The 15233-nt window shown below is 40.6% G+C and overlaps 1 protein-coding gene across 1 annotated transcript in view; it reads right to left on the bottom strand.

The window, feature by feature from the left end:
• Positions 1-5017, bottom strand: part of strc1 (stereocilin 1) — a 71049-nt gene extending 66032 nt beyond the window's left edge. The window contains exons 1-2 of the mRNA XM_060852843.1: positions 5003-5017; positions 2880-2904 (exon numbers count right to left, since the gene is read on the bottom strand). The gene's annotated coding sequence lies outside the window, so the exon portion shown is untranslated. The remainder of the gene's footprint in view (positions 1-2879; positions 2905-5002) is intronic.
• Between the last annotated feature and the right edge of the window lie 10216 nt (positions 5018-15233).

The raw sequence follows: 15233 nt of genomic DNA, 5'->3' as shown, positions 1-15233 counted from the left end.
TCCAGATAATTGGAGGGTGGCAAATGTTATTCAGTTGGAATCGGGATAACCCTGGGATTTACAGACCAGTCAGTCTTACATCGGTGGTGGGCAAATTATTGGAGAGGATTCTGAGAGATTGGATTTATGACTATTTGGATAAGCATAGCTTTATTAGAGATTGTCAGCATGGCTTTGTGAGGGGCAGGTTATGCCTCACACAACTTACTGAATTCTTTGAGAATGTGACAAAGCACTGATGAAGGTTGAACAGTGTATGTGATACATATGGACTATGCAAGGCATTTGGTAAGGTTCCTCATGGTAGGCTCATTCAGAAAGTAAGGAAGTATGGGATACAGGGAAATTTGGCTGGCTCAGAGAAGACAGAGGGTGTAGTAGATAGGAAGTATTCAGCCTGGAGCTCAGTGGTGATCCATAGGGATCGATTCTGGGTCCTCTGCTCTTTGTGAGTTTTATAAATGACTTGTACAAGGACATGGTAGGGTAGGTTAGTAAGTTTGCTGATGACATGGTTTGGTGGAGACGTGGAGAGTGTGGAGGGCTGTTGTAGGTGCAACAGGACATTGACAGGATGCAGAGGTGAGCTCAGAAGTGGAACATGGAGTTCAACCTGGAAAAGTGTGAAGGTCATTTTGTAAGGTCAAATTTGAATGCAGTTTACAGGGTTAAAGGCAGAATTCTTGGCAGTGAAAAGTAGCAGAGGGATCCTGGGGTCCAGGTCCATAGATTCCTCAAAGTTGCCACCCAACTTGATAGGGTTGTCAAGAAGGCAGATGGTGTTTTGGCTTTCATTAGCAGGAGGTTTGAATGTAAGAGCCGCAAGGTTGTGCTGCAGCTCCTTAAAGTCCTGGTTAGCCCAAACTTGGAATATTGTGTTCGTTCTAGCTGCCTCATTATAGGAAAAATTGGAAGCTTTAGAGAGGGTGCAGAGGAGATTTACCAAGATTCTGCCTGGACTGGAGGGCATACCTTATAAAGAAAGGTTGAGGATGCTAGGGTTTTTTTCATGAGAATGAAGAAGGATGAGAGTGACTTTATAGAGGTGTACAAGGTGATGAGAGGTATAGATGGGGATGGATAGCCAGAGACTTCTCACGGCAGAAATGGCTATCACAAGGAGGCATAATTTTAAGGTGTTTGGAGGAAGATTTAGGGGAGATGTCAGAGATAGGTTCTTTACACAGAGAGTGGTGGGTGCATTGAAAGCACTGCCAGCAGTGGTAGTAGAGTCTATACATTAGGGACATTTAAGTGACTTGGATAGGCACATGGATGTTAGTAAAATGAAGGGCACGTAGGTTAGTTTGATCTTAGAGTAGGATAAAAGGTTGGCACAACATCGAGGGTCGAAGGGCCTGTACTCTTCTATGTTCTACCCTGATTAGTCAGTATCTCTCCAAGTGCATATAATGCCTATACCTCGGAATTATTTCTTCCTAACTAGCAAGGTTAAACTGACTGGCTTGTAATTTCCTGGTATCTTCCTTCAATCGTTTGTGAATAGGGAAATGTTAGCAGCCCCCTGACACTTCACCTGTGGCCAAAGATTATTTGAAAATTACTGCCAGAGCCTTAGATATATCCTTCCTTTCCTCTCTCCTGGGATACATCTTAAGATTTATCCACTGTTTAAGACTGCTAAACTCACCAGGACCTCATCCTCTCCATGTTAATTTCTTCTAATATTTCACACTCCTCCACCTTGATGTCAACACCTGCATCACCCTTTCCATTGTGAAAAACTATACAAAGTATTCATCGGTGGACTGTACCAACTTTTTCTTGTTCCACACAGACTACCTCTTAGATCCCTAATGGGCTCTATCCTTTCCCTAATTACCATCTTTCTCTTCAAATATATTTTTATAACATTTCCTTTGGGATTTACAGTCTCCAGGACTCAATACTGAATTTCACAACTTCAGAACATGACCTTTGCCCTTTTTGTTAAATCATGAGCCATGATTTGTTTGCTCTCAGAAGACAGGACCTACTTTCACACTGTTCACACATTCAGTTAAAGCTCTACTTCTCTTTCACCGCAATTAGCACCCCATTGTCTTTAGCTCTGGGCACGCACAACATTCGCTCCTCTTGCTTCTCCTCCATCTTTATTTACAGCGTTAAAACCGCCACTTTCCAACCTCTTTCAGTTCTGAAGTGAGTTCTACTGGATTTGAAACATTAATGCTGTTTTTCTTCACTGATGCTGTCAGACTTGCTACGTTGCTCCAGCGGTTTGTGTTTGTGTTTTAGATTTCCAGCATCTACAATATTTTGTTAGAATATAGAGCCTTTATGTTTGCTTCACTCTTGCGCCTATTTAAATGTAGACTTGAAAAATCCTATTCTTGTTTTGTCCCAAGTCTTATTTTAGGCGCCTGCCAGTCTGGTTACTTCTCTACAAGGATCTCAATGATGTTAACTGTGTTCTGTGACTCCTCATCTCTTGATGATGCTGACTGCCTATCACAGAACTCTCACCTCACCCACCATCTCATCAGATCCAAGGTTCATCTTACTTAATCAAACTGAGCCATCAGACAATCTTAAACAATTGGCTGTAACAACCCTGGGTTGTCAAGCAGAGGGCACATGTGGTAGCAATGGTGTAGTACTGGGGAATGCCTCCACTGTGTGACCAGCATTTACTGTGACCTACACTCAAGCACAGAAACAGTTAAAAGAAGGGTTTTGGTATGAATGAAAAGTCTTTATATATTTCAGATTAGATATAGGGCCATTTAATATCATAAGGGAAAGAGCAGAAGAGACAATATTTATATTTGCTTATACTTATAAACAGGCAATGAGAGAGGAATTGGAAACTCATACTACCAAATCAATTAATTAATGTAGACTGCTTGGTAACTCACCAAACGAGGAGCTGGTTCAGATTCCCTGTAAAAACAATACATCAACAGTATATTAAAAAAAGGACACGAAAGGTAAGCGTTAGGCATCAAATTGTAATGGGACTTCCACACAGACACAGTAACATTTGAACAAAGATGAAGACAGAAAACAGAGAAGATTTAGGCACAGGAAGAAGGGATTGATTGAGAAGTGACCATAGGAATGTGACAGTGGACAGCAGAGTAACAAATGTAGTGTTACAATGATGCAAAACAAAGAAATCGAACAGTGGACAGATTATCTGATGCTGCTGCTAGGTACAGCTCAGGGGTAAGTGTAGGTTTAAAAAAGTCCTGCAGCATTTCTATAGCAACTTTTAAAAATAGTAGCACTTTACTATAATAAATACTTTTGAAATGCAATTTCTCCTTTAGTGTAGAAAATACAGCAGTCAATTCACACTCAGGAAACCACTGTGCTAATGATTAGATAATGTGCGATTTTAGTGATGTGGATTGTGAAATAAATATTGGCCCAGCACATTGAGGAAAACGTCTCTGCTTCACTTTGAATAGATATCATGGGATCTTTTACATTCCTCTGATGGGCAGATGTGTCAGTCCAAAGATGGCATCTCGGACAGTGCAAAATTCCCTCACTACTGCAGTGGGAGTGCCAGTCTAAGTTGTATATTCAAGGTACTGCACTGAAACTAGGACATACAATTTCCTGATCTGGAGGAAATTTTAACCCTTGATTCACTGGGCAAACAAAATAACACCATAAGACATAGGAGTGGAAGTAAGGCCATTCTGCCCATCGAGTTCACACCGCCATTCAATCATGGCTGATGGGCATTTCAACTCCACTTACCCAAAAATGATTAGGATCCTCTTTTGGCAAGTATCCTTCCTATGGGATTTTCCTTTTTAGATCACATCCAGTTTATCAAAAACTAGAGTGTTTTATGACAAGTGAAGCTTGTAGACTGGGTATTGTGTAATACTGTCAATTGTGGAATCAGATTCTCTACAGGCCAGGGTGCAACCATACAACCTTAACATAAATAGGGTCTGTGCAGCCAACAGAAAGGGAAGGACATCATCCAAACTAAAAACAAGTACAGCGGGTGCTGGAAGTCTGAAATAAGAAGTGTACACACTGGAAATACTGGTCTGGCAGGATCTGTAAAGACGGAAAAACAGTTAATGTTTCAAGGTCAAAGATGTTTTCTTAAGTAGTATCCACTCAGTATGAAACATTAACTGCTTCTTTCTCCACAGATGCTTCTAAGATTTATAGCACACTTTTTTATTTAAGAATATCAATACAACTGTCTCTAGTCTGGGAGCAGAGTTAATTGCTTTCAAGTGTTTGCCAGTAGGGGCAAAGAGGAGAGGCACAATAGCAAAGTAGGTTAGACTCAGGTGCCGGGCGAGAGTCAGACAGGGCAGGAGATGGAGAAAGCAAGTGACTGCAGATAAGCTGCAAATGTGTTGCTGGTCAAAGCACAGCAGGTTAGGCAGCATCTCAGGAATAGAGAATTCGACGTTTCGAGCATAAGCCCTTCATCAGGAATAAGAGAGAGAGAGCCAAGCCGGCTGAGATAAAAGGTAGGGAGGAGGGACTAGGGGGAGGGGCGATGGAGGTGGGATAGGTGGAAGGAGGTCAAGGTGAGGGTGATAGGCCGGGGCCACCCCACTCCGGCCTATCACCCTCACCTTGACCTCCTTCCACCTATCCCACCTCCATCGCCCCTCCCCCTAGTCCCTCCTCCCTACCTTTTATCTCAGCCGGCTTGGCTCTCTCTCTCTTATTCCTGATGAAGGGCTTATGCTCGAAACGTCGAATTCTCTATTCCTGAGATGCTGCCTAACCTGCTGTGCTTTGACCAGCAACACATTTGCAGCTGTGATCTCCAGCATCTGCAGACCTCATTTTTTACTTACTGACTGCAGATAAGAACAAGTAAGGGTATGATAATATTGAGAGTTGATACTGGGCGGAGTTTGATTGGAACTCATTTTGAAATAACTGAATCTTTTACTGCTCTTGCCTCAAATAAAAAAATATTGCTAGAAGCCCACATCATCAATAGGAAAGAATTTATGGAAAAAAAATGTGAAATAATATGACTTCTTACCTTGGGAACACTGTCCTTTAACATCCAGTTTAATTGTGTTGGTTGACAATAGCATTTGTTCCAAGATAAAGTCTGTTAGCTTCAAAAGGATTTGCTTTGTACTGTGACCAATATAAGATTCAAACAATGGGAACACATTCTGACCAAAGAAATACCAAATGGGCTTTAACTCATTGAAAAAGACTTGATGCAGCTTCTTAATGAAATTCAACAGTATATTTTGAATATTGAAGGCATCAGTCCCCATTCTTGACCTATTTGACTTCACACTGGGTGCAAGAAACACTCTGATGTGTTCACCGAAGGATCTTCTGCTCATAGTTGAAGTAATGTAACAGACTTCTCTCTGTATGGACCTCAGGGCAACTTTCCAGTCGACTCCCAATTGTATCAACAATTTTTCAACAAATGCAAAGAAAGATGTAGAATCCTGAAAGAGATAGAAAAGCAGCTGGGGCAGTTGTTTGTCCAGCTCTGAACTTGTAGCTCCAACCTGGCTGCTGAACAGAACTTGCCAGATCATGTAATAAAATTCCCATTTGTTTGCTTGAGTTGCACTAGTCATTGCCAATTGAATGGCCTCCAGCACAGCAGAATCCATTGAGGAAGCTCCAACATGACGGGTAGGATCCAAAAAGCTCCATAAAAATGTCCTTAAGTTATGGTAACTGGACCGAGTTATGTTGTCTGAAAACCTTTTTTCTATGTTTAGTTTTACCTCTTTAGTTGACATTTTTGTGTTGTTATGTTTCCTGAATATTGAATTCACAGATTGCCACTTGGTTTCAGGATTTTGAGGCTGCCTACTACCTGCAGACACTGAAGGGAAAATAACACACAGTAAAAGTCATATTAGTTTCTGAAAATCCAAATTAATGATGATTTCAATTAGACTACTAATATCTCTCTCTACAAGATTAAGGAATCTATATTCAATAGTTGTCATGTTTCCTATCTCTCAGTACAGAAGATTTTCAGGGTCATCCAAGCTGTTTTAAGATAGTTAAATTATTCAGTGTATTAGTTAGAGAGAAACCATTATGGTGGAAATCCAAAACAAAGAGGTATAACCTTAAATTCAAAACTAGGTTACTCAGGGGTGAAGCCAGGAAGCACTTCACACGCGGTGTTTTTGAAAATGTGAATTCTACTGCACAAAGCTGTTATGGCTGCCAGATAACGGAAAATTAAAAAATTCAGATTGATATATTTTTGTTAGGCAAGGCTATTAGGGTGCTGAATCTATGCTCTGAGTTAATGTACTGATTAAGTATGATCTAATTTAATAATGTAAGGAATCAATAGCCTCATCTTTAAATTTTTTTTAGATTAGATTACCTACAGTGCAGAAACAGGCCTTTCGGCCCAACCAGTCCACAATGACCCTCCGAAGAGTAACCCACCCAAACCCATTCTCCTCTGACCAATTCACCGAGCACTATGGGCAATTTAGCACGGTCAATTCACCTAACCTGCATATCTTTGGATTGCGGGAGGAAACCGGAGCAAACCCACGCAGGCATGGGGAGAATGCGCAAACTTCACACAGACAGTTACCAGAGGCTGGGAATCGAATCTGGGACCCTGGTGCTGTGAGGCAGCAGTGCTAATCGCTGAGCCACCATGTTCCTATCTTCCTGTTCACTTCTGTCTCAGTGTAACAATGGCTTTTCCATTCGAATAAATGTTTTGTCATTAACTTTGGAATTTCCTCCCCTCCTCTAGTGAAGGTGGATGGTATCCTTCAGATCTCTTGCTAAAGTGCTTGATTCCCATGTAGAAGTCTCAACAGCAGGTCCCTGCAGGGTGTCAAAGATTGGGAAGAGATGTGTCATTCCAGCCCCATGCACATTAAATGAATAGCCTATTCAGTGATCTCCTTCAATTAATAATCACAGAAAGGAGCCCTAGCTAATGTCCTCCCCTCTGGTTCAAAGCACTGAGGTTGAACCAAGTCCAGGTAACGTTACAAGTCAGGACTTAAAGCTGCTCCACGTGGCTCAGCATCTTCTGAAAAGTTTCAGTTATCACATATAAAACTTGAAAATCACCAGTGGTGACAACTGAAATGCACAGATTATAAGAGAATTGTGCATAAAACCTAGACCGACATTCCCACTCCAGTATCCCGGATGAGCCCGCGTTTCCTGACTAGTGCATAGGTGTCCCGTTTAACTTTAGGATGGGATGGTGGCTGAGTGGTAAGCAATGCGGCTTTACAACTCCAGGAGCCTGGTTTCGATTCCACCCTTGGGCGACTGTGTGGAGTTGGCATGTTCTTCCCCCTTGTGTCTGGGTGGGCTACCTCTGGGTGTTCTGTTTGGCTGGTAGTGTGGCCGAGCGGTCTAAGACGCTAGGTCCAGGTTCCAGTCTCGAAAGGGCCGTGGGTTCGAATCCCACCACTGCCATTTCTGCTGATCAACTCCACCGAGGCAGCTTGCTAAAAAGCTGCTTCGATCCCTGCTGCATTGATGATGTTCAAAACAAAAGTAAAATTGGTTAGCTTCCAGGGGAGTTGACTGTGGTGTGGGAAAGTGCTGAATATTGAGGGCGGCAAGGTGGCACAGTGGTTAGTACTGCTGCCTCATAGCGCCAGAGACCCGGGTTCAATTCCCGACTCAGGCGATAGACTGTGTGGAGTTTGCACATTCTCCCCGTGTCTGCGTGGGTTTCCTCCGGGTGCTCCGGTTTCCTCCCACAGTCCAAAGATGTGCGGGTCAGGCGAATTGGCCGCGCTAAATTGCCTGTAGTGGTAGGTAAGGGGTAAATATAGGGGTATGGGTGGGTTGCACTTCAGCGGGTCGGTGTGGACTTGTTGGGCTGAAGGGCCGGCTTCCACACTGTAAGTAATCTAATCTAATCTATTGAGACAGCACGATATCATCAGAAGTGTTGTCTTTTAGCTTAGAAGTTCAAGGGTCAACCGCCTTCAGCTACTTCATCAGTGATTTTCTTCCATCAAGAAGTTGGGATATTTGCTGACAACTGCACTATGTTCAACACCATCCAAATGCAGCAAGGCCGGGACAATATTCAGGCTTGGGCTGATAAGTGGCAAGCGACAGTGCCAGGCAGTGACCATCCCCAACAAAAAAGAATCTAACCATCAGCCCAAGACATTTAAAGATATTACCATAATTGAATCTGTCACTATCAATAACCTAGGGATTACCATTCAGCAGAAACAGGACTTGACTGGCCACATATACACTATTGCGACAACAGAAGGTCAGAGTTGGGAATACTGTGGTGCGTAACTCATTTCCTGTTTCCCCAGTACCTGCCCACCATCTACAAGGCACATGTCAGAAGTGTGATACTCTTTATTTCCCTCTGGTGCAGTTCCAACAACACTCAAAAAGCTCAACTTCATGCAGTAGTCTATTCGATTGGCATTATCCACCTCTTGAAAAGTCACTTCTTTTCAATCCATTAGTGGCAGCAGTTGTACCAACCACAAGATGCACTGCAGTGTCTCACCAAAATTCTTTTGCTAGTACTTTCCAAGGCCACATCATCTACCACTTAGAAAGTAAGGGATAGCAGATAGATGGGAATAGCAAGACCTGTCACACATTATAGGCAAAAGTGAGGACTGCAGATGCTGAAGATTAGAGTCAAGATTAGAGTGGTGCTGGAAAAGCACAGCAGGTCAGGCAGCATCCGAGGAGCAGGAAAAATCTACATTTCAGGCAGGAGCCCTTCATCAGGAAGGGCGGATGAAAGGCTCCTGCCCAAAACGTCGATTTGCCTGCTCATTGAATGCTGCCGTTTCCAGCACCACTCCAATCCTGTCACACACTCTTTTGACTTTGAATTATATTGTCTTTCTTTCATCGTCACTGGGTCAAAATTCTGGAACTCCCTTCTGACCATCATTGTGTCTCCTTAACATTCTAAGGACAATAGCAGTTCAAGAAAGCAGCTCAGCACCACCTTTCCACAACAATTAGGGTTAGGTAATAAATACTGGCCAAGTGAGTGACAACTAAATACCATGAACAGATGAAAGGAAATGTTAAAGTGAGGCCAATCTGCTCTCTCAGATGGATATGAAATATTCAGTGACACTATTTTAAAGAGGAGCAATCTGGGTCAACATTTAATCTTCAAATCAACGTTAAATAGACTACCTGATCATTTTCATGTTGTTTTGCATGAGCTTGCTGTGCTTAAATCAATTGGTGAATTTCCTACATTATAATAGTGGCTACATTTCAAAAACACTTGATTGGTTGTAAAGTTATTTGGGATGTCCTGAGGTTGTAATGCAAGTCTATCTTTCATTACCTGTTAATATGAGGAGAGCAGGAATGATTGCCTTCATCATTTTATTAATTACTCCCATAGCTCTTCAACTTGTAACTTGGGTCTCCTGCTGCTGCAGCTGTAGAAAGGTGATTTAATGAATACATTTATGAGATTGATAAGACAAGATACAATCATTCGGTATGCTTGCAAATTTATTAAGAAACAGCCACAAAGTGCACCTAAATCTACAGCCATCATTTGGATGACATTTTCATAAATCTCTGTAATTAACAGAATTCCCTTAATGTGATATTGAGCTACACAGGACGGGAGGCTGCAATTTGATCCCTATTCTATTCAAAGAAGTGGTAATCGGCCACAGTAATAACTTCAACCTTGCAGGGAGTTAATAAGGGTACCATCCCCACTTTTCATCACTGTACACTGACTCCCAGCAGAGTATGGTACCCAGTGTCTGATTGGTAAGTGGATCAGATTCAGTCATGATGGACTACAGAGGCAAACAGCCTTCAAGACTTTCAATCTAGACCAACACAAAGAACGGGTTCAGAGATAAAAATCTCAGTCCAAGTCATAGCTTCAGACGAGAAAATTGAAAAAACTACACTTCTATTCCATTATTAATCAACTGTATACCTGTTTTGCTAGTTCAAAACAAAAACTTGCTGTACCACATCATGATTGATGGACCCCCGTCAGGTGGATGCAAGCTCCAAATGGCAATATTTCGAAGCACAGCAGGAGAGTTCTCCTTGGTGCCATATTCACAATATCTCTATATTTCCTATATTATCATAGAGACTGCATGTCAAAAGTACTTCACTGACTGTAAAGCATTTTGATAAGTCCCAGGGTGATGAAAGGTGGCATATAAATGAAAACCTTATTTCTTGCTGTCATTTGTAGGACACAGTCACAACTCACAATGATGTTGCAAGGCATGATAATTCATCAAGAACATGTGCAGAATAAGTGGTGATACATTCCTGATAACAGTGATCAGTGCATAAATACACAAACTTCATACATGCATTAACATAACTTTTGCAGAGTGGCAGAAATTACAATGTTCTGGACTAGATTAAACCTCTTTTGTTTCCTCTCTCTCAAGACCATCCTACAGAGCAGCACCCAGAATTGCATACACTATTCTAACTGCAGCTGACTTACTCTAATAAAGGTTTAGCACAATTTCCTAACTTTTCAGTTGATGCTTTTGTTCCTCAGTCCAAGATCTCACATTATTCACTAACCGCTGTATTAGACTATCCTTTCACCTGCAAAACTTTGTTTACAAACGCCTCACCTTTTTGTTTTTGTGCTGCATTTAAAATTATCAAATTCCTTTATCACTTTAAGACATTTCAATTAGATTGGATTAGACCTTCCAAACTCAATGAAATACAAACCTAATCTACATAACCTGCCCTCATAATACAAACCTTTTAAGATATAATGTCATTCTGGTGAATCTGAGCAGATCAGGACTGAGGAAATTCAGACTACTGGAAAAACTACCTCCTTTAAATTACCTGTAATGTTTCGAGGGATGATTAAGACATAATATCCTAATAAATACTCTCTGCAGATGTCCTGAATCTGCTATCTCCCATTCTGAGACTTTTATATGAATAAAAGACGTGGGAAAATTAGCTCAAACAATTCAAAATTGTACTTTATTCTCTAATTGCCCAGGAAGAACTACAAGAACTACTATGTTTATTTCTTCCTTAAAACATTTTAATTTGGTCAGCTTAAAGCAAAACTCACCCAATAGTTCAGTGTGCTTCAGAAATTCAGAGTGAAACTGACGAATATTCCACAGAAGATGGTTCAGATTAAAGTTACTCCGGATTTGGTCCAGATTAGCATGTGGATGCTGAGCTAGTCTGGTACAGACTGTCCCCTTTTGCTTCCACCATCTGTTTCCATTCACATTCTCAAACCCATTCAATGGGCACGGCACCATTGTCCAAAAATTATTTCTGTCAACATGTGATCCAAGATTAAGGATCAAGTCCTCCAGAAGGTGGAAAAACAAGCTCACCCCATTTAACATAGATGTAAATGGAAATTGGAAAAAGAAACAATTAATGACTTGACATCAAAGTAATTTTAGACATGGTGTAATTCTAACCTTAGCTAATTAAACCCAGGACTGAGCTGTAAAGATGCTTTGAATGGGCAAGGCAGTTACAAAACGCGACATGTGAATAATACATGGACTTGCTTCTGACCCCATTCTCAATAGTCTCTCTTCCAGGCTAATGGGAAGGATATCACATTAATCTGTAACCCAGTCAGTTTGCAAGATGATTAAAACATAAAAGGAGCCAAACATCATGTACGAGCCAAAATATCCCACCCTTGTATTAAAAGGTGCAGTGCAGTCTAAATGAGAAGCAACATGAAGCATGCAATAATTACCTGTAGTGTTTTGAGGGATGATTAAGACATAATATCCTCATAAATACTCTGCAGATGTCCCGAATCTGCTATCTCCCATTCAAAGGCTCTACTTAATTCTCATTTAAATGTCATTCATTGTCTGTGTGAACTTAAATATTAATGCATAGATGGCTGTATTTTATATCACTTATGTATTTTACTGGCTTTCTTAAGCACCATTAGGCTATGGGCAACAAGTGAAAGTGCTGGAGGGAAATGGTTTGGGGCGGCAGGGGGAAGTAACAAACATTTACAGGAATATCATTGGACATAACAGGCCAAGCTCTTTCCATTGAGCACTAGCTGAATCACAGCTAGAGTATTATGATGAATGCACACTTGCCTTTGAGATGTGGAGACACAGGGTGAGAACAAAGTTTCATTAGAACAAGGTCAAAAATGGGAGGTTGTATTTCCATGGGTGTATTAATAAAGGGAGTAGAGTATTAAAGCAAGGGCATTGCACTAAACCTTTGTTTAAAATAAACATGTTAAGCTAAGCAGGAGGCATTTTAAGAAGTACGTCCAAGTCTTCAAGAGGGAGCAGAGATTTACTGTCATATTATGGGTGAGGAGCTTCAGTTACGTGAGATACAGGAGGAGATGACATTGTTCTCCTTAGATCAAGATGATTAAGAGGATATTTCAGAGGTTTTAAAAATAATGAATGGTTTTGATAAAGTTAAGGAAAATCTGTTTCAATTAGAAGGACCAAAGGACAGAGATTTGTGTGTGTTTAGCAAAAGAAATAGAGGTGACACCAAGAACCCTTTTTTAACCCAGTGAGTTGTGATCTGAAATGCAATACCCAAAAGGCTGGAGGAAGCATCTTTAATAGTAACATTCAAAAAAGAATTATATATTTACTTTAAAAAGGAGAAAATGTACAGGAACTAGGGAAAAGAGAAACGCAATATTTTGAATAGATACTTCAGTTAGTCAGAAAGGATGAAGGGTCCTGACCCAAAATGTCGACCGTCCTGTGTCTCCAATGCTGCGCCTTTCCACCTCCACATTTAACGGGGAGGAAAGGACACAATAGCCTACTTCAATTCTGTATTTCTATCTGTTTCACAAGATAAGCATTTTATTGTAAATAACTTTGGAAATTAAACTGACTCAATACTATAAATTACGACAAATTTTGCTTATAGTGTATATTGATAATCACTATAAAAACATTTCTGATGCAAATTACAATTTTAAGTGTTAACACTGACCTATGACCTTCACCAGCTGGTGCTGAATAATCTTTCCCATAAAAATTGCACAAACTATTTTCTTTAAAAGAGAAATCATTTTTCCCTGAGCATCTAAAGTTGCCATCATCTAAGTAAGTTTAAAAAACAAAAATTCAAGAGAAATATGCTCATCCACTGAGTTGTCATTTGTATCTTTTAGTATCTTAACATTGTGAATTATGACAAAATGATTAAAAATTTGAATGACCCAGACCTTCGTTTATCTTAATTGCCCAGAGCTCTCTGAAAGCAAGCTGTCAGATGACAAGACAAAAGAGACAGAGGCTCTGCTAAAACATTAAACAATGATTTCTTATATTTGACGCGTAATTCAATGAGCTGGAAGGAGAGTTGAGAAATTGGGTTATTAAAGTGATGCTTTTGGAAAAAAAAAAGAATTTTTGTTGTAACTTTCCATACCCTATCAGTGAGCTGCTGGTGTCTCAAGTAAGGCAGTTACAACCTAAAACACGTAGAATCACACCTCTCAGAGGTAACAAACCCCCAGGCCTGGCTGAGGGCATGACACAAACTTAACACTGCAACTGTACTGGAGGAGATTTAACCAGGACTTTTATTCCTGATTGCTAACTGGTGATGCTCCTGCTTGTCCAGGAATTTTCTGACCAAATGGTACCCTCTGTCAGAAGGTGAAAATTGTTAAGTGAGCAGATGTGAACTGATTTGTCAACGAGGACATGAAAATGAATGGCCATTATTTCCAGCACCTTTCACTAGGGCCAGGACAAAAGCACCTTGCAGCAAATGAAATACTTTTGTAGTCACTGTTTGAAAGGTAGAAAATAGGGCAGTAGATTTGCAGCCAATAAATGCCTATTAATCAGATAATAATTCTTAGTGACGTTGATTGAGGGAAACACTTTGGCGAGGTGACCACAGGGGCTTCCCTTATTCCTCTTCTAACAGGGCTTTAACGTGTGTGGCTGCCTGAGAAGGCAGAAGAAATCTCAATTTAATATTTCATGTAAATAACTGCACCTCTAACCATGTAGTGATCCTTTAATGATCTGTTGGGATGGTTATGCTAGGCTTCCTCAAATTTCCCGAATGGAATTTGAATCACAACCTTTAGAGGTCAGGGAGCTACTAACCGAGCTATGGCTGACCATGTATATGGAACTGTACACGCAAGATTTATTGAATGAGAGAAAGTTGGAGGTGCAGTATGCTGGATTCTAATATTGCTCCCTGGACTCCATGCACAAGCTTCAGAGGATGGTTATGCTACCCCTTACCTTAAATCTATGCTCCCTTGTCACTGATCCCACAACCACCACCACCAGAAAGGAGCAAATTACTACAGATGCTGAAAACAAAAAAATACTGGACATCACAGCAGGTCAGGCAGTATCTGTGGAGACAGAGTAAGCTAATGTTATGAGTCTGGATGACTCTTAATCCGAGCTTTGATGAAGAGTCATCTAGTCTTGAAATGTTAGCTTGCCGTCTCTCCACAGATGCTGCCTGGTCTTCTGTGATTTCCAGCATTTTTTTTTGTTTTCATCACCAACAGAAAGGATTCCTTCCTGTCTACCCTATCATGCCACTCATAATTTGATATAGCTCAGTCATGTTCCCCTTCAACCTCCAATGCTCCAAAGAAAACAACCACAGTCTATCCAAACGTTCTTCATAACAAACTCTCCAGTCAATGCAACATTTTGATAAATCTCCCTTACACCGTTTCCAATGCAATCACACCTCTCTTTTAATGCATTGCTTTTGAGATTTAAAACATTTCTACATTGAGTCATTGAGGATAAAAGTTCAGGAAATAGAGGCAGTAATCAGTGGAGGTAATCAAAATCCCAGGTTTGCTTGAAGTTTTCTGCTCATTGACTTGATCTCAGATGGATAGCAGTTAGATACCAAAGGAGAGAGAGAAAGAGACAAAAAAAAATCAATTGAAAACAAAACTCATACTAGCATTTCCACAGAAAACAGCTGAGAATGGGATCACAGCCAGGTTGTTCCCATTAACAAGATTTTATTTAACCAGCTGTATTCGTTAACATTAACCTTTAATCAGGGATACATTGAGAAAAATTAAAGCATTAACAAAGAATTAAGATTTTGTGCGACACATAGGAGTCAGTATTCTTCACTGATAACTTTTGTGAAGAGCTGAGAACGTGTTTACAAGCTGCCTTTGCAGATCTAACAGTACATCTCTCAAATGCTGGACAAGAAAAATAACATCATCACCAATAATACTTTCAGATCAGTTTGGCAGGTCTCATGGACTTTTA

The sequence above is a fragment of the Hemiscyllium ocellatum genome, chromosome 39 (genome assembly GCF_020745735.1).
Source record: "Hemiscyllium ocellatum isolate sHemOce1 chromosome 39, sHemOce1.pat.X.cur, whole genome shotgun sequence".
Classification (NCBI taxonomy): Eukaryota; Metazoa; Chordata; class Chondrichthyes; order Orectolobiformes; family Hemiscylliidae; genus Hemiscyllium; species Hemiscyllium ocellatum.
Note: the sequence above shows the minus strand (reverse complement) of the source record. Positions and strands in the feature narration are given on the sequence as shown.